The sequence below is a fragment of the Dermacentor albipictus genome, chromosome 1 (assembly GCF_038994185.2).
Source record: "Dermacentor albipictus isolate Rhodes 1998 colony chromosome 1, USDA_Dalb.pri_finalv2, whole genome shotgun sequence".
Lineage (NCBI taxonomy): Eukaryota > Metazoa > Arthropoda > Arachnida > Ixodida > Ixodidae > Dermacentor > Dermacentor albipictus.
Window position 1 is genome coordinate 77,414,128 of NC_091821.1, and position 18,993 is coordinate 77,433,120.

Below are 18,993 nucleotides of genomic sequence, written 5' to 3' on the forward strand. Positions count from 1 at the left end.
CTTCCCTGGCAGAGGCGAAGGATTTTCTGGGAGGATGTTCCGGAGCGCGGCCCTTCGAGCCGCCTTCGCCTCTGCCAAGACTGTGTCCGGATCGATGGGGTATGAGCGTCAGGCACTTGTGGCCGAGTCTCTCAGGGGCAGGAAAGAAGCTCCCTTGCCAGAGAGTCGGCCATTTGGTTGCCAGCGACCCCAGCGTGACCTGGTACCCATGCGAGGCGCAAAGTGTGGCCAGCCTCGCCGGCAATTAGCATCGCCTTGTGTATCGAGTGAACAGTACCATTGCGCGAGTCCAGCCGGGCGCAGGCCTTTATGGAGGCCTGCGAGTCTGTGTAAACAGTGTGATGCGTGAAGGCTGCAAAAGGAGACTTAAAGGGACACTAAAGCGAAACAATATATCAGTTTAGACTAATGAAGCATTGTTTGAGAACCCTGCAGGCACTCACTTAAAAAATAGTTTGATTATTAGATCAGAAAATGAAGGTCCAAGTATCAGTAATTGAATTTTGCGCCGAAACCCACGCGCCGGTACGTCAGCGTGACGCCAGGGATTCCAAAGTTTGTTTTCGCATTTGGGCCGCGTTGGCTGAATAAAGGTTCCCGAAACTTGCCATGTTTAATATTTGGTTCCTTTAGAACACAATGTAGTCAATCTGTACCGCTATATATAATTAGTAGGCCCTAGAAGATGCCATAAAAATCCAAGACGTCACAGCCCCCAGGTGCGGGAACTCAAGTAGACGTCGCCACCCGTATTTCGTTTTTGCGCTTTTTCTGGCTTACCAAACGTCTTGTCGTAAGAGTGGTGTTTTTGGTGTTGTAGAACGGTAATTTACTGATGCAGAAGAAATCATTTTTCACTTTAGTGTCCCTTTAAGGACGGCGTCACATGCAGCGGATATTGCAGCTAGTTCCGCCGTTAATGGGTCGTTGCAGGAAGGGCGGCAGGAGGAGTAGGGCGTGGCGGTACGTGGTCAGTAGTATGCTATGGCTGAAGCTTCGTCGCTGAGGGCACGCTGTCACAATCACCACCATGACCCCATCACCACGCTGTCTACACTGTCCGTGTAAAGAGTGTGGTGATGGGGAGGAGCGTCGCGAACTTCTGCTTCATGCCGCCTTCCGTAAGACATCTGCTCTCTGCGTGATCGGCATTCACGTTTTGGGGAATCGGTTCAAAGTCCCCGGTCAGGGCACAATCCGACGGAGTAGGGAAAGAGGGCAGAGGCGTTGAGGGGACTGGCAGATGAAAAAGCGAGAAGATGCTGCTACCGGATATCGTGGATCTTAGTCGTAACTGATGTAAATGCTTGGCAGCCTCGGTTATTGCCTCGATCGGATTCATCTGGGCCATTTGGGCAAGCCGGTGTAAGGGGGTGAAACGTGGCAGGCCGGTGAAAACCTCATGGCTTTGTGGTTGAGCGATTCAAGTTTTTCTCGTTACTTTTGTGTCAGACTGTAGAAGTTATAGCCGTATACAGTACGTGAATTTAGTAGAGCATTCACGAGGCGACGGAGAGTTCGCTCCTCACTTCCGCAGTTTTTGGACGCGATGCGGCGGATTAGGTGGAGTATCTGATGCCAGGTCGGAGTGATGTTGCGAAGCCATGTTGCTGCGCCACCATCTGCACCGATGTAGATGCCTAGAACTCGAGCACTGTCTTGCTGAGATATCTGCTCGCCATCAAAGGTGAACGAAAATTGCGAGACAGAACGGGCGGCTTTCGTGCCCAGTACTACGAGTTTTGTCAGCAAAAGGCATGAGTCCGTCCTCCTTCAGAAATGCGGCAATGGTGTCGAGCCCAGCTTGAACGGCACTGGACTGGTCGCCGTTAGAGCCCCCGTTGGTCCATATTGTCACGTCGTCCAGTGAAGTCCAGGCATCTCGGCCAGGCGATACACACTCGCCATCGCTTGGATATGAAGCTTTTGGTAACGTATATTTTCGAGGGCAGCTCTTAGGCGCCCGTTCCGGTGGCGAGCGTCGGCGTAAAAGAGCGAACGAGAACAGCGAAGGATGAAACCGAACGCGGAGCGCAGCCCAGCTGGAGATGAAAGACTGCGATAGCGGAGAGAGCGCGGAGGAAAGCGGAGGAGGAGGGTGCAGCACAACCTTGAGTCGGGAAACGGAGCAGTAGGGTATGGCGCAAGCGCGAAAAGCGTAGGGCCGGGCAAGACGGGCTTGGCGGCGACGATGGTTACGAAATGGCGCCAGAGTAATGCGCGTGGTCTGTATGGAAACAAAGCGTGGAGTCTGTCTAGCAGCTGCTGTGAATCTCACCCACGCGCTGCCTCTCGCGACCTTCCGTTTAGCGAGGCACTCGCGCCACACTTCCCTTCGTTTGCAACGTAGCGCACGAGACAGATTACCTGCACCAGTCAATATATCGCGAAATAGAAACACGTATAGAGCTGCGCTCAAATTTCGCATTAGGGAATAACGCCGGTGAATCCCTTTTATAAATTAAAAATCCGCCGTTGTCATAACCTCCGATGATGCGAAAAAAAAATTATGGGGTTTTGCGTGCCAAAGCCACATTCTGATTATGAGGCACGCCGTAGTGAACCCCGGAAATTTGGACCACCCGGGGTTCTTTAACGCGCACCTAAATCTAAGTACCACGGGTGTTTTCGCATTTCGCCCCCATCGAAATGCGGCAACCGCGGCCGGGATTCGATCCTGCGACCTCGTGCTCAGCAGCCCAACACCATAGCCACTGAGCTACCACGGCGGGTTGATGATGCGAAAAGTCATTAATCTTGATTACAATACGAACGCAGCAGGAAAAAATTGCAAAAATGTCGCAGGTTTTTATTGGTCAAACAATATTATCCAATTTCTTTTTATACACACAAGCAGCCTAAATTAATCCGGAACCCTCCACTGCGGCGTCTACCACAGCCCACTGGAGACTTAAGAACGGCCTGCTGAGGTGCCGACATACAAAGTTTTGCTAGCCAGGTGCGACAGCGGCGTCGACATTTTCTGGAAAGCCACCGTCATCCTCTAGCCAAACGGCGCCACTAAGCCTACTGTGTGCGGAGGACAATACGCCGCGTCAGCGACTTTCCGTCGCGGGATTGCCGAGATGAGTTCGACGAACCAGGCTTTGTTACTGAACACGTCACCGCCGACCTGGTCTGGCATGAGTGGGGGAGTTCCCGAGGGAACGTATTTGGCGGCACCGTTCCACGCACCTTTCCAGACGTAAGCCCCGAGTTCTGCGAAGATTGTCTGGCCTCGGTGGGGACCGTGAAATCTGTGCGGAAGGGCGTGTGTGTAAGCCCTCCCGCTAAAGGGTGGCTCGGCTACGATAACTGGTCGAACGTTTGTCCCTAACCTAGGGAGAACGGAGTGTTTATAAGCAGCTGTTGGCTGCTAGAGTGTGCTCTGTGATCGTGCTCGAGAAGCAGTGTTTGGAGCTTCGTGCTCGCATGTTGTATGCTTCGTCTTGCGTGCTCCATTTGGGAGTCACGCTAGACTGTCGAATGTATCCCTTGTTCTAATGTAAATAACTGTAAATAAATCCTGCTCGACTACTCCTGTCCCCCCAAGTTCCCCCTTACGACCTACAACCCTTACAACTCGTGGCAGCGGCGAGATCGTCCGATGACCCCTACAACTGGTGGCAGCGGTGGGATCGTCCGACAACTCCAACTGATTTGCCAGCGGTGAGATCGGCCTACGGCTCGTAGACAGCGACGGCAGCTCCCGGACTTTGGCACATGGTGACCGACCGGTATCCTGATCAAGTTGGAGGCGACTTGGGATTGACCACCTCTTGCAACTGACTGGATACGGCGGAGGACTGGTGATATGGTGCTGCTTCAGTGGGTAAGCGTTTGGTTTTGGCTGTAAGATTTACCAGGCTTCAATTTCTCTGTGTTTGTAGATTTGATTTGCTGGGATCTTTTACTTGCATTCTGATCTGCGTGGGTATCGCAGCAAGTATTGTGTGACAGCAGAGCCAAAGTTTAAAGTAGCGACCATGGTCCTATTGTGTTTGACGAGAGCTGACCTGTTGTGGTTGTGTGAAGAGGTCGAGGTAGACGTAGAGGAGGACTTGACGGAAGCAGAGATTCGTAAGACCATTTTGCAAAGTGGCAATTTGAAATTCATAGAACAAATGGGCAAACGAATTCTAAGCAAAAAACGGGAACAGGAAGCAATTAGGAAAGAACAGGAAGAATTTGGGCAAGAACAGGAAAAAGCTAGGCAGGAACTAAAAAGAATTTCGCAGGAAGATGGCCTAACAGACGTAACGAGGTAGTACGCTGCCGCACTGAACAAAGAGATTCAAGGTTTGGAGCAGGAAATCAAACGAAGTCAACAGCGGCTTGAGAAATCTGTAGGCTGGACGCAGCGGAAGTGGGAGGAAGTCGATAGCAGATTTTGGTCGAAAGCCCAGGAAAGGAGTAGCACCTGCAAGATTAGCAGCACGTTCATAGGTGAACTCGAAGTGCTAGCAGCTAACGATGCCTTAGTGGCAACAGACGCCGTTAAAGGCCGTAGTGAGAGCGACAAGGTGCTGTGCCAACATAACACTGTAGACACAGCTGCGAAAGAATTGGCACAGTTACCACGCGTGTGAGTCGCATGTAATGTTAACGAGGTCGTTAACGAAGTAGAGAGTACTGCTGACCCGACAGACACGGGTACCCATGTCGAGTCAAATCTGCGTGCCGAAGTGCAGTGCCAGCTGGACGATGCAGTTGAGGGCAGTTTGCAGGATTGCGAGCTGCGTAGCTCAAGGGAAAAATAACTGCATTGTTGAGGGATCGGTGCAACTCTCCGCCAGTCCAGGTAGCCAAGAGAGGGATTTTTTAGTTAAGAATCATTCGCACTGTGCGGGTGATACAGCGATCGAGACCGACGAGCTGTGTGCCGATGCACAGCGTGAGCTGGGCAATGCAGTAGAGGGAACTTCGCAAGAGCGCAAGTTGCATAGCTCGAGTAAAGACTGCTGCATTGTTCCAGAGTCGGTTGAGCTGTCCGCCAGTCGAGGCAAAGAGAGAGTAGATTTAAAGGAAAATTACTCAGACTGTGCGGGTAGGAGAGCGATCCGGGCCGACGAAATGTGTAACGGCCAGCACGAGGCACGAGAAGGCGACATGAGAGGAAGTTCAAAGAGAAAGCGCCGTAGAAAGAAGCGCCGTAAAGACCAGAATGCGGTAAATAAAGCAGCGCACCCAAAGACGGCGACAGTCGCAAAAAGCCAGGGCGTGAGGAAAAGAAAGGTGCGGTCGTCGTTGACGTACGTGTGCGCATCAAGAACGTTCGAGCCACCGGTCAAAGACCGAGAAGCATGTTCTGCACGGACGCGGACAAAGGGCACGAGGCAGTTACGTGCCTCATCGTTCCGTCGTTCTTTTCGGAGTGCAGCATGTAGTGCGAAGGAGCGCAAGGTGGCAAGACGAGGCGAGGTGGTAGGGAGTCGCGACGCGGTCAGTCGAGTTCGTGATGAAAGCGTGGCGCCAGGACGCAAATTGGCAGGAGACTGTAACGTATTGAAAGAGCTGATAGTGTGTCAGCCCTTTTGTTGTTCCTGGATAGCCAGAATAGCGTTCAAACCGCGACCACCACGAGTACAGCTCAAAAGTATGAGTCAGACGTAAACGTTTGGAACGGGAGGCCAAGAGAGCTTCCGTAGAAGTGAAACGTGTTGTTTTTTTTTTAGCATTTGAAAATTTCACGATTTAAGATTACAGTTTCTTTCAGTATGTAAGGCATGAGCTTTGTTTATGTTTCGTTCGAGAGGCTCCGAGATTTGAAAGATGCGTTTTAGGTAATACTTTAGTTTCGCGAGGTGTTAGTTAATGAGTAGATAGGCTTTCTTTTTTGTGTGAGTAACGTGAAGGTCAACATTATCGTTGAGAGGCCTATGGTAACGCGTGTGTGCATTAGTTAACCTTCTTTTTTTATATGTGTTTTTTGAATTTTCTAACGTTAAGCGCGTAGGTTTTCAGTAAGTGCGTAATTTGCACTGAAAAGCGTTCTTAGTTCCTTTAGCGCGTGTCCTGTGCGGACGGAAGGAAGCAGAAGGTTTATGACTGGGTTGCTAGTGTGTGTTTAGGGCGGCCGTGTTCTGACTTCTTTAGTGAGCGTGCGTAGAACTAGTTGTCAGAAGACGCATTTTATGCGTTGCATATTGCAATCACTCAGTTCAGCCCTTGGGCGCGGCCGGGCAGCCACCATTGAGCTTTAGCGCAACCACGTGACGTGACGTCACGACAGCCGGAGGAAAAGCTGGGCCACAACTCGCGCGGTCGCGCACGGCCGCAGCCACCACCTGACTCCAGCTGCTCCCGCTAGGGGCGCTGCGCCGGCGCGTGACGTCACGGAGGAAAAGCTGGGCCCCAACTGGCGCGGTAGCGCGCGCGGCCGCATATTGCGCGGCCGCGCAATATGCAACGCATTCTTGGCTTAACCAAGCTAAGCCTGGCCATCTTTTTTTAAAGGGTTCTGCGGAGTGCGTAAGTTACGCAAGTTTAGTCGTTCGTTTAATGTACGTGTCCCGTATGGACTACAGAGAAAGAAACGAAAGTAAGCGTGATGGAACATTCGCATGTGACGCAGGCACGTGTTCGGAATAGGGACCACAAAGCTAGCGCGATTGTGATTACGTACCTGTGGAGTTGACTAGACTATTCAGTGGCAACATTACGTGCGATAAGTACGCCACTGCGATAGGGTAAGAACATGCCGTTCGTGAAGTCAGGCTGCTTATGTTCGGGTATTGGTGGTTGAGCGCCTCGGTTTAGTTCTGAGTAAACCTTTGCTCTTGGGCAGCACGACAGTCAGATCTGGTTAGGCTCAGGGCAAACGTGAACGCTCGCTTTGGCGGCACAAAATTTTGGGGTCAAAATTTGGGGTTCACAGTTGAGCGGCTTGCACGGAAATTTTGATAGGAAGCCTGGTGGGTTAACAGCTGATTCCGGGCGTTTGCGCAATGAGTCGTATTGTGTTGCCGGGATCGACTCTTCTGTGCCGATTCTGCGAGTTCTGCGAAGATTGTCTGGCCTCGGTGGGGACCGTGAAACCTGCGCGGAAGTGCGCGTGTGTAAGCCCTCCCGCTCAAAGGTGGCTCGGCTACGATAACTGTTCGAACGTTTGTCCCTCACCTAGGGATCTAGGGAGAACGGAGTGTTTATAAGCAGCTGTTTGTCGGCTGCTAGAGTGTGCTCTGTGATCGTGCTGAGAAGCAATGTGTTTGGAGCTTCGTGCTCGCGTGTTGCATGCTTCGTTTTGCGTGCTGCATTTGGGAATCACGCTAGACTGTCGAATGTATGCCTTGTTCTAATGTAAATATCTGTAAATAAATCCTGCTCGACTACCCCTGTCCTCCCAAGTTCCCCCCCCCTACGACCCCTACAAGACGTTCTCGTTCTCATTTTCGCTACTCTCACTGCGACATTACCGAATGATCTCGACTTGTGTGCACATAAGAAATGAATCAAGTTATCCCGTTAGAGGGGTTCAAAATTCATCGTCCTCGTCCCAACTGAGATGAGCATCACTGGTTGTTTCGTCTTCCAGCATGATCACAACAGCAGGACCTTGGTAAACAGCGTCGTCGATTATGTGGTCAATTGTTCTCATCTCATCTTCCTGATTGAGAACATGCTCCACATATCTCTTCCATTTGTCAGCAGTCACTTGCGCGATGCCTTACCAAACAGAGGCTCCACATCTTGAAGCTTAAATGTCTCATTTCCGCTCGCCACGAAGCCCTTGACGTCACTTAAAACAAGCTCTATAGGGTTCAGTTGGCAATGGTAGGGTGGCAGGCGCACAACGAGGTGACTAGCAGCTTCGGCGATGCAGTCCACACGGTATCGGTCCCCGCCTGTGTTTACACTGTCGACAAGCTTCATGAGCTCCGCTTTCACTATGTCGATACTCCACACAACACTTTTTCCCGACAGCCATGCCTGCATGTCCTTTTTGAGGCGGCTCATGCGCGGCACTTTATCCTGCTTCACAGAACGATATAGCGCGTTATCCAACACTACCTGGTGGTAATTATGGAAGAAGTTTCTGTGAGAACCACTTTTCGTAGTGGTCTCCGTTAATTTCATCGTGGTAGTCGCCCGAGTTCTTAGCTCGGAAGACTCTCGCAGCGCCTTCGATAAAACCGTGTTCGTTGCCGCAATGCGCCACAATCAGTGTGCCGCCTTTGCCACTAGGGTTCTGAAGACCAGTAGAGAGTACGGATCGACGTGCTTCGTGCGCAGACAGGACGGGGCCCGAGCCCCCTCCGGAGTTTTCCGGGGGGGGGGGGGGTACGAGGCCTACCCCCCCTCCCCAACACACACACCTAAAGTGCCATTACTAGAGCATTTTCACCCATATCATTTGAGGTTTGTTTTGACTTGCCCCGACCTTTTCACTTAGAATTTTATTGCGGATAATAGCTTACTGTATCATTGTTGCGGCGGACATGCACGGCTTTTAATTCATACCTTCGCTTTATTTCTGCAAATCCCGACAGTAGGAGGACAAGCGCGTTAGAAGCACCAGCGCGGCTGCCTCATCCGTATTTTCTCACTTGAACATTGTTTTAAATTTACACTGTAAACAATATGCACATAAACAATATATTTAAATATATACACAGGACAAATTTCATTATGTTTTTGAAAGAGAAGGAGGTAGCCAATTAACAATTATTTCTAAAGGTATAGATAGTCTATACCAAGAGAATGAATATGTTCTGTATGTTCACCTCACTTCGAATTGCCTTGCGTGCTTTTTTTTACCCTGAAAAACACCTTAGACTTCAGTGACCCCTTCGGTAGAATATTTTATCAATGGCGTGTGAAATGTACGTTTATTATATGTGCCTCAGTATTGCTTCTCTTTCCAGTAAACAATGCTAACGACTCACGACAAAAAAAAATTCTAATTATTTACAACATTTATTAGGGATGAAAACATCGTCACTTGACTGCAGAGGTCATAAATATATATAGGGTGTCCCAATGAACTATCATTCCCGAAGATTTTCAAAAAAGAGCAATGCATTACTCGAAGAAAATCTAGTGCATATTGTTTCCAGAACAGTGGAGGCCAGTAATTTTTTCGTAACGGAGATTCGATAATTAATTATCGAACTCGGGACTTACTATCCTAATTATCAGAGTGTCAATGAGGTATTTGTAGGCGTAGCCAAGTGGCATCTAACTGTGGTAGTTTCAGCGACGAACTAATTGCGCACTAATCTTTTACGATTGGTAAATAAACTCTGAGAAATATGAAGAATATCATGCGACTACGCTACCACCCGCATCATAAAGCAGCGCGCTCGAACATGCTCCTTCTGAGTTAGCCAGGACAAAATAACGGAAATAAAGAAAAACATCGCGATCGAGCTAGTGCCTTACCTGCCGCGCCCCGGCCGAATTAACACGTCGCATTTGGTGTTAGTTGGAAACAAGCTGTGATAGCTGTTGTCTTAGCCTACATAAAGTGCATGGTTGGTTCTTTCTTGTTTTTTTGCGACAAAACCTGTCACCATAAAAATGAATTGACAACGTCAGTGTAAGGGTTTAAAGGTGCGTTTTGTTTCGTCTCAGTCGCCATGTATTTCTCTAATAAGCAGAAGGTAAAAATGATCCTTGCCTTCGGAGCTGCAAATGGCAACAAGAGGAAGGCCGCAAATATATGGAAGGGTGGTGCTAGACTAAACGCATCGACTATCATAAGAAATTATGAAAACTTGTGACAAACCGGCAGCATCAAAAAACAGCGGCGGAGGATTCCATCTTTGAGACCTAGCCTAAGCACGGATGTTCTACCATTCATGGCCTCAAACCCTCATGCTAGCGTGCGGGACGTGGCCGCCGTGTTGCGGCTAGGGTGGCGTTCTGGGCACGCAATCCACCAAGCCCATCGACTACGACGTCAAGCTGTAGAAAATGAAGGAAAAAGGGTTTTCCTCCCTACAGTTCTACCTTCTGGACTCCCACCTGGATGGATGGATGTTATGAGCGTCCCCTTTGGAACGGGGCGGTGGGTTGCGCCACCAAGCTCTTACTCTTATACTGCCTAATGTCCTACCTATATAGGTTAAAAAAAAAACATTATGAACTCCGACAACCAAATTTTCTGATCCCCTATTTCACACTTTGCTTTTGTACGTCTCCGTTTTTTGTCGTTTCCCTACTTTTCTTCCACCAATCTTCCTATCACCTCTTACTAATCTCTATTGCGGACATGTTTACTTTTCCCCTGCTCTCCTAAGGGCTTCAAGGAGGCCAGTGGTGCCTAAATCGACCGCTGGGCAGACGTCTTCACATTCTAATAAAACATTCTCCATCGTTTCCACAGCTTTACCGCAGCAAGCACATGCTTCTTCTTCCTTCTTATATCTCGCTTTATAGGTGCGTGTTCCAAGGCATCCTGATCTCGCTTTGAAAAGTAATTAACTTCCCTTTGAGTTATCATAAATTGTTTCTTTCCTGGTTTCGTTTTTTCCTCTTAAGTGGTTACTCATGGCAGGTTTCTTTTCCATTGCCGCCACCCATAAGATTATTTCAACCTCTCTGACTTTCCACTTGACGTTCTTTGTTGCTGTCTTGCCCACCCTACAGGCCGCATACTTAATGGTAAGTTTCCTATTTCTTTTTCTCCTCTGCACCTTAGTAGAAAGGGAAGCGCTGCAGTTTCTGCAATGCTTCTGAGGGGAGTCACGAATAATTACAGCTGTCAAGAGGCTAATAGAGAGTTTATTAATAATAGAGAGTATTACTAATAGAGTTATTACTAATAGAGTTATAAAGTATTACTAATAGAGTTATTACTAATAGAGAGTACCGGCGCCCCTAGTTCTTGCGTGCGCAAGCCGCTTGCGTCCCCTAAACTATGGTGGCTAGAGGAGCTGCTTCCACGGAGGAAGGAAACTCAGGAGAGGCCCTGACGTCACTCTTTGTGAAGCGAAAGTGAAGCCAGAAGTTGGCGTTGCTCATGGCGTTGCTCCGCCTATCGGGCCAGCTCTCCTCGCTTGTTTACATTTCTCGCGAAACCACGCCGCGCTGCACGCAACCGTGCTGCTCGGACGTGCGCGCTCCGCAGCAATACTAAACAATCGTTAGCACGTTAGCATGATACATTGCGTACAGCGTTGCATGCGCGTTCATTTCAAGAACTTTAGTTCCTCCTGTCCCACCTGGCCACAGCAACATCCGGTAGAGCACGGTCCAGATAACGCAGCGCAACAAAACACGGAGACCAACGCAAACCTGCCCGCACGGCGCCTTTGCCACGGTACGAAACCTACGGAGCAACACGTGTGAGCGCACAGAACAATAATAAAGCCGCCATTGTGGCCCGAAAGGCGGGGCCACTACAGCGAAGAAATAAAAAAATCAGCAAAACAAAGAAGAACCTACTACGTCATTTCCTCCACACTTTTCTCCTAGCGCGCGGAGGGGGCAGGGCCTCTCAGTTTCCTTCCTCCATGGCTGCTTCCGCCGTTATTTCTCCACTTTCTTTACAGCATGTCTGTGCGGAATATGATCACTGTTCAGGCCAATGAGTAGCAAAACTAGATACCGCAAGGTGACACGCCTGTCTAAGCTCCATGCAGCTGCGGTAGGGTCTCAGAGGCGACATGCGCCCAGGTGGCAGGCGGGGGTCGCTCATTCAGGTGGGGGCGACGATGGCGCCACCAACATTTGAGTAAAAGACGCCTCAGCGAGGCGCCCGCGCTGGACTCACTCTTACCTCACAGAGTTTCTCACTATAGACCCCAGACTCTGCCCAGGCGGCACTGCGGAGAAACCCGTCACCAGCGCCCCCATGGCAGCCTTGGTACGAACTGAGTAGTGCAAAAAGAGCTGTCCGCAAGCGAAGGTGCATAGGCCACAGTGGACCCCCCTATTTCGGTTATGTTGAGACTCGGTTTCCTGAAAATCAAGGACCTGCAAAGCTTCTTCCGCCCATCCACGCTTCGCAAAGGGAGGAAGCTCAGCAGGGCGAAGTACGTGTACAATATAAAAGAAGGCCCAAGTGTTATTTCGACGTGCTGCAACTCGCAAGTACAGGGAGCATCAGGCTTGTTTATAGGCATATCAGCACAAAAATCTAAGCATTTCAAATTGGTTCATATTGAAAATGTCCTCAACACATCACTTAAGTATCTCCTATACGTTTATGCATTTTTCGTAATGTTTTTTCTCACAATAATTTACAGAGAGTAAATCCTTCCATAGCCTTTTTCAGGGCAGCAAACAGAAAAGGTTTTCCAAGGCAGCAAACAGCGTGCGAACATAACGAAAGTAAGCTTCCTACAGTGCCTGTGCGCCGCGTCTTTCTGTCTCGCAGGAGGCACATCATCGCGCAGTACCTTTGAACTTTTCGCAGACGCTTCAAGCAACACACACGCACATATATATAAATGTAAATAAACGCGACATATCTTTTACACACGTGCGTTACTTCGCAATTACTCATCCAGTGCTCCTATAGCAACTGTATTACATGCTCACATGTGAAAGACGCAGTCGACCAGGCTCAGCACATTGACATTGCGAAACGTGCTTGTTCTATCGGCGCAGGGCATACAAAATACCGAAACTAGAAATGAGCCCGCGATACAACGATGCTCTAGAACAGGATTTTGAATTCATAAACTAACCAAAATGTTTGGTTAAACTGACCAGCCAAATCTCTCCGTTCCACTTTCCACGTTTCCACAGGTGGAAATATCGATAGCACATACACAGGATGGTTCGCAACGTTGTTTTTTCTGTTGCCAACGAAGTGGCGGCTGCAGATAATCTTGAGTTTTCGCTTGGTTGCCGCGGTCCTCTGTCAGGGCTACGCAGCACAATTACGGGAGAACAACATTATCGCACTTTCTCATGCGAGCCGCTGTGTTGTGGGGAATGCAAGTAATGCGATTACCGAACACGTCGAACGGCCCGTATCATGCGCTCTCGCCTTTCCGCTTCATACGATCGCGATGGAAATCGGTAAAAGTGAACGTTGTTATTCAGTCCATGACGTTCATGGAAATTTACTACACAACAGTAGCGTCGATTGTGGCGTTTCTTCGTAGGGCGCGGAGCTATCGAGGTTGCGCTGCCGTTTCCTCCATCAGCCAGCAAGCGCTTGGCAGTTCGGCCGCAGAACACCTATTCGACGGCGCGTCCGACTAGCGGAGAAATTCATAGCTCTGTCTGGGTGTTAAATGCGCAAAAAACTCGCCATATGGATTAAAATCTAGTTAAATCGTTGTTTCGCAGTCGCTAGCTGCATAGACAACTTAGCAAGGGAGTCGGGCTTCGCACTACTCAATTACTGCCTCTTCGCACCGGCAGGTGGCGCTACGCGCGTCTTGCAAAACTCCAGAGTCTGACGTCTATATTACAGTGAGAAACCTTCTGTCCTACTCGCAGATAACGTTCTCAGGCTACGAAGGGAAAGTTACGGGCGCGTGGCTGCTGCACATGTGTTACCGCGCCAAGTAGTCCGGCAGCGTTTGACAGTGCTTTTCGCGTTCGACGTTATCGCGTTTGCCCAGACACGGAAGGGAACAGCCGCAAGATACGCCAACTTTTACATTCAGTGGTGTGTTCTGTCTTATTTAACTCTCGCTAATAAGGTGTTTAATGTTTTCGCTTCCCCAGCCTAAACTAACGTGGATGAAAACGCGGTACTCTTTACAGATGCGCTCTCACTTGTGCGCGCTTTGCCTCCGTAGTTTTCGCTTCACAGCCACAGAAACTTGTCCGCGAGTATAGTACACTCTAATGATGATGATGATGCCTTCAAAGGCTGGCGCGTACCCACAATGAAACTCGCCGCGGTGGCGTAGCGGCAATGGTGTTGCACCGCTAAGCACGAGGCCGGGATCGCACGAGCTAAGCACGAGGTTTGATGGGGGCGAAATGCAAAAACGCCCGTGTCCCGTGCATTGGGGGCACGTTAAAAATCTCCTGGTGGTCAAAATTAATCCGGAGTCCCCCACTACGGCGTCACATAATCAAATCGTGGTTTTGGAACGTAGAACCCCAGATTTCAATTATCCACAATGAAAGCAAAAAGAAAAGTGTGATTGATCAGGCAGGTGCGGGTGAAATAACTTGTGTTTGGATTGAAAGGAATAAAGAATACTATCAAAATGGCAGGGAATAAAATAGTAAAACTAACAATAATATTAAATATGTCACTGGAGGTCACAGAGGAAGCTTTCTATGGCAATACATACGTGTGCACCACGCTCGAAAAGTTAACAGAACAGCAACATTCAAGAGCAGGCCAAGCTGGTGCAGAGGAATTTACAATGCCCTCCTTATAGGGAGGAGAAACGACAAGGCAGTAAAAATAGATCAAGCGAGTCGACACCAGACTAGACCTGTGCATACGGAAATTTATGAGGCACCACATTTTAATTAGTTTTGCAGAATTTCCAGATGGGAATATGCAGTTTTAACATTCAGATAAGGATGTCAGACTGGATTTTGCCATCTGAAGAATGTTCCTACAATACTTGGCCACAGTGATAACTGCTGTAAGCACAAGTACAGCATGAGATGTCTTTTGGCAGATGTCACCCATTCCTTTAAAAAAAAAAGGACTTTGTGGCTGGACACACAAGAGTAGCCATAGGGGACGCAGATGAGGGAAAGCTAGTAAGCAGAAGGTTCTTAAGATATGAGAATTAGTGTGCACAGTAAGTGAAGGTAATGAATGGGCAACAATTATTGCTCATAAAAAGGTGTGGCTTAACTAATCCCAGCTTTTCAATTTCCCTCACCCTACCCAAATACCCAATTATTTGCCTTCCCCATTGAGGAGGGAAAGTGAGCTATATAAACTCTCTCAAGACAAGCAATTCTTGCTCTGACGAAGACAAATCTTGACAAAACAATGTTTCCAGGCTGAGGCTGCCGGGCAACTGCTGATAACTTGAAGCCTCCATCTTCCTGTAAACCCCTTTTTGTTAGCATACAGAGAGGGATTTGACAAATAGCAATGTAGAAATAAAAATGTCTATTGACGTCATTTATACAAGTTACTGAATATAATACTGCAGCACCACACATAACTTTAATGATCAAGATCTGCGACAGAACCAAGCCTTATACCACTTTGAGACAAGTCTGCAAGTACTGTAAAGACAAGGCAATGTTAATTCGACGACTGCAAGTCGTGCAAAAAATTAGGTGCTCCACATGCTCCCTCAGTAACCAGCACTGCAGTACAGCAACAAAGCCTTCTGCAGAGGAACATTTGGGTGGAACAGGTTCCAGGAATGACTACCATAAAATACTAAGAAAGTTCCAACATAAAATTTAGAATCAGAAAAACGCAGACTCTACTTGGGTACTGGGCTCCATAGCAGGTGCACAGAATCTGAAAATGTACTATGGGATAGGGCGCTTGCATGCAGCAACAATAGTGCCCTCAAACTTGTTTTGAACAAACGATAAATGCTGCATGCAGATGGGATGTATAAAAAAATTCACAAGCAAGCAAGCAAGACAGTTCATAGACAACAGCCTTGGGTTACACTTTTGCCAAGATAATGCGTCAAGCGGTATAGCAAATGGAACTATAGGATATAGCAATAAGTAACACACACAAGTTCTTAAAGCCCTGTCTCCATTTTCTTTGGAGCCCAGAAAAAATAAAACCATGACAGCGATTTTTATAAAAAGAATTGAACTGGTATTTTTCAATATGCTCAAGAACTCCATTGGAGATGGTGCATTTAAATCATTCAAGTTACCTTTTAATTAATGACTTAAGCTCCTAATAAAAATACCTTCAGTTGCCCAGGAGGACACGCAACAATAATTTATTGTTTTAAAAGCTTGGGACAAAGCTGAAGCACCCTGCATAGAAATTGGTTATACTCAGCATGCTTCTGAATAACCTGAATGATCGTGGGGGCAGCCTGTTCTCTGGGTTGACTAAAGTCAAGCATTGCTTTGATTACATTAGAAATTATGCTGGTGAATATTTTTTCTAATACCAAAAGTAAGATGACGGGCCTATATTTCTTAAATTATTTCACATATCCCTTATGATTTTATATAACGTCAGCATTCTTTCAAGTCTACAATCTGTATGCCTATGAATAGTTGTCTAAATTCCATGAGCATGCAGAATGAAACTGTTTATTGCTTTTTCTCATTACTAAGTTTTCTGTTATTCAAGGTAAGCTTTCCTAATGTTTGTTTGAACTGAAAAGAGTTCAGAGAAAGCTATACCTCAAGGCAAACAGAAGTTTCCCTATTCAAATACACTTGAAATGCAGAAATGCTGTTAGACAATCGCTCAAACAATATTGATAGAAATTTGTTCATTTAAGATAGAAATTTTAATTCTACTAACTCAGAAAGCAGAACTTTGATTTGGGGTGTCAACTCATTTTTTTTGTTTTGTTTTTGGACAGCACTTTCCGAAAAGTAGGCAAGCTAAAAAAAATTAAGCAAGAAGTATACTGATTCGTAACTGTGTACCAAAAAGTGATATCGTAATTCTACAAACTACACCTGTTCGAGTATCTCGTGCACCTGCTTGCAGAATTGTGCTCTTTTTTTTTCCTTCTTCCGAGTTAGAGTTGGTACATCGGTGCTTCAAATTAACTCTCTACAGCTGGTAGATTTTCAACTTAAAAAAAAAAGAACTAACAAAGGTTCCTCATTCATTCAATCCGGTCCAGTCGGTGCCGAACAAAACGATTTCTCTGTTCCCGTATATTTATATAGGAGCTCCTGGGGTAAAGCTTCGTATGTAAACATTACGAATTTGTGGGAATAATACTAAGTATGGACAGCTGGGCTAGTTGGTTATGATTAGCATTGTGAAACATAGTTCTGAATGAATGCTTGCTAGAGCATCGCAGGAATGCTACATCACTAAGTGGCGCTGGTCATTTAGCCGACCACATACGCCGTTGCGCGCACAAGCCAGCATGCAAGGCGTTTTTTGAACGAACACGCGTGTTGCGCAAATATAGCGATCAGAAACACCGGGAAATATTTGAAGCGTGTTGTATCTCCAATGAAAACGAGAACTGTGTCAGTGCTCCTTCTGTTGCACTCGGGACAAAAGAAATTGATTATCTCAGGGCAAACGGGTGTGTCGAATCAGCTAGGCAGGGCGGGATATGAACAAGATTGTACTGAGTGACGTAAATAGAAAAAAAAGAGGGAAAAGTTTCTCTTTTTATTTTTGTTTTGACACCTCTGATGACCCTTGCCTAGACCAAGGAAATATTTTTGAGTGGTCCTGCGCAGTAGCAGTCCCCCACCCCCTCCCCCTGTGTACATAAAGCCCTGTTTCCAATTAATAAAACTCACCGGTGTTCGTGTTGTCTTTCTCTCCTCGCCCTTGTTCAATCGTGCGCCGGAACTATGTTTCACAATGGAATAATACTCTTTTTTTTTTTTACACATACCAATGACAGCGAGATTGAAGAGCTTTTGCATTCACGTTAACAGGGCCGACCAAGGAAACCTGCTTTGAGGGAATATGTTAAACATCCTGTTCGTGCTTGCAGCTGCTCCACGCTTTAACGCGAAAAGTAAATGGAGAAAGGAACGTGAAAGTGCGACCGTCCACGCAAGACACTTTTGCCTGTTTCACATGATGCGATTTTCGTCGCACCGGAAGTGCGATTTCCGTCGTTTGCGATGAAAATCGCAGTCGCAGTGCCGACCCCCCGATTTTCGGCTGCGACCAACCGGTTGGTCGCACAGTCGCACCGTCGCACCGATCGCTGCGATTTTCCGTCGAAATTGCGCGGAGAGCTGCCAAAGGAGCTATTTCGCTGGTTTGTTTTGGAAAATGGCGTCTCGATCGACAAGTGCAATACGCGGAGACGTGGATCGTCGAATTCGGTACGTACGCGAAGGGAGAATAAAAAACTTGTACCGCAGATTGCATTCTCCGATTTCTATGCGTTTGTTGACACTCTGTACAGCAAATGAAGTGCATTTTCACGTTTGCTTCGTACGCCTTTGCGAGTTGTCAGTGCTAGGAGGTGTTCGATCCCCAGCAGACGACGAGGTCGCTACAATGTTTTGAGTAGCATGCAAAAATCGCGCTTACGGAGCAGCTTGAATTATTTCGACCTCGTCAAGGGCAAATGACAAGACAGCAAAGTACCCGAAGTTTCAACGTTGCGCTGAACGCGGTACCGTTCAGTTGCATTTTCTTGTCGGTTTTCAAGCACGAATTTCCCGATGCATCTTGAAAGCTTATCTTGCCTCTTATTAAATCTGACAGAGCAAAAGTGTAGGCTATCGTAATGAATTTGCTACGATAGCATTAAATCCGTGGCTTGAATAAAATATTACATGCACGTTTGGTTGCACCTCTTCGCTGGAGAATTTTTTTTTTTTCTTGCACAGAAACCAATAAACACTGACTATGTTGCGGACTTTGTATCCTTACTGCATCTGTATGAACACTTGCTCTGCAAGGTAACTAACTGCACAGCTAGTAGATTAAGTAAATACAGTGACAACGTACCCTCCTGCACAATTATGTAGAACTCGTGCAACAATGCGAAAAGCAGGCAAACGCCCTGTTCTTGTGTGGATAAAACAGTATAAAACGACACGCTGAAGAAAAGTAAATCTAAACTGTGCAGTGAAGTCAGCCAGTACAAGCAGTTCTTGCACGTTCACAGCTGATCAAGTGTGCAGAAACATTCATGCCTTACATGTTTCTAGTAAGTTTCTAATAAGTTTGTGATCACATATTAGTGTGTAAACCCATATAACGATATCCGCTGCGATTACTATCTTTGTAAGTAATGAAATACCATGCTACTTGCAAGAACATATATCACCTGAGCATTTTAGAACAAATTTCTGCATTTCAACTATACACAATATGTGGTTTATTCAATAAAAGAACACAAACTGGGCTTTATTGCAATGACAAACTTATTCCAAACTTTACTTACATACAGGCACGAAAAAAAAATTATAGACAGAAATATTGTTCTTCAATTTGTTCACCTGCCACTGTGG

At 47.2% G+C, this 18,993-nt stretch overlaps 1 protein-coding gene and 1 pseudogene across 1 annotated transcript in view; both read right to left on the reverse strand.

Moving 5' to 3' along the window:
* Positions 1-18,993, reverse strand: part of LOC135917641 (cyclic AMP-dependent transcription factor ATF-6 alpha-like) — a 119,352-nt gene that overhangs the window by 92,074 nt on the left and 8,285 nt on the right. The window lies entirely within an intron of this gene.
* LOC139054914 (uncharacterized) lies at positions 7,651-11,799 on the reverse strand (annotated as a pseudogene).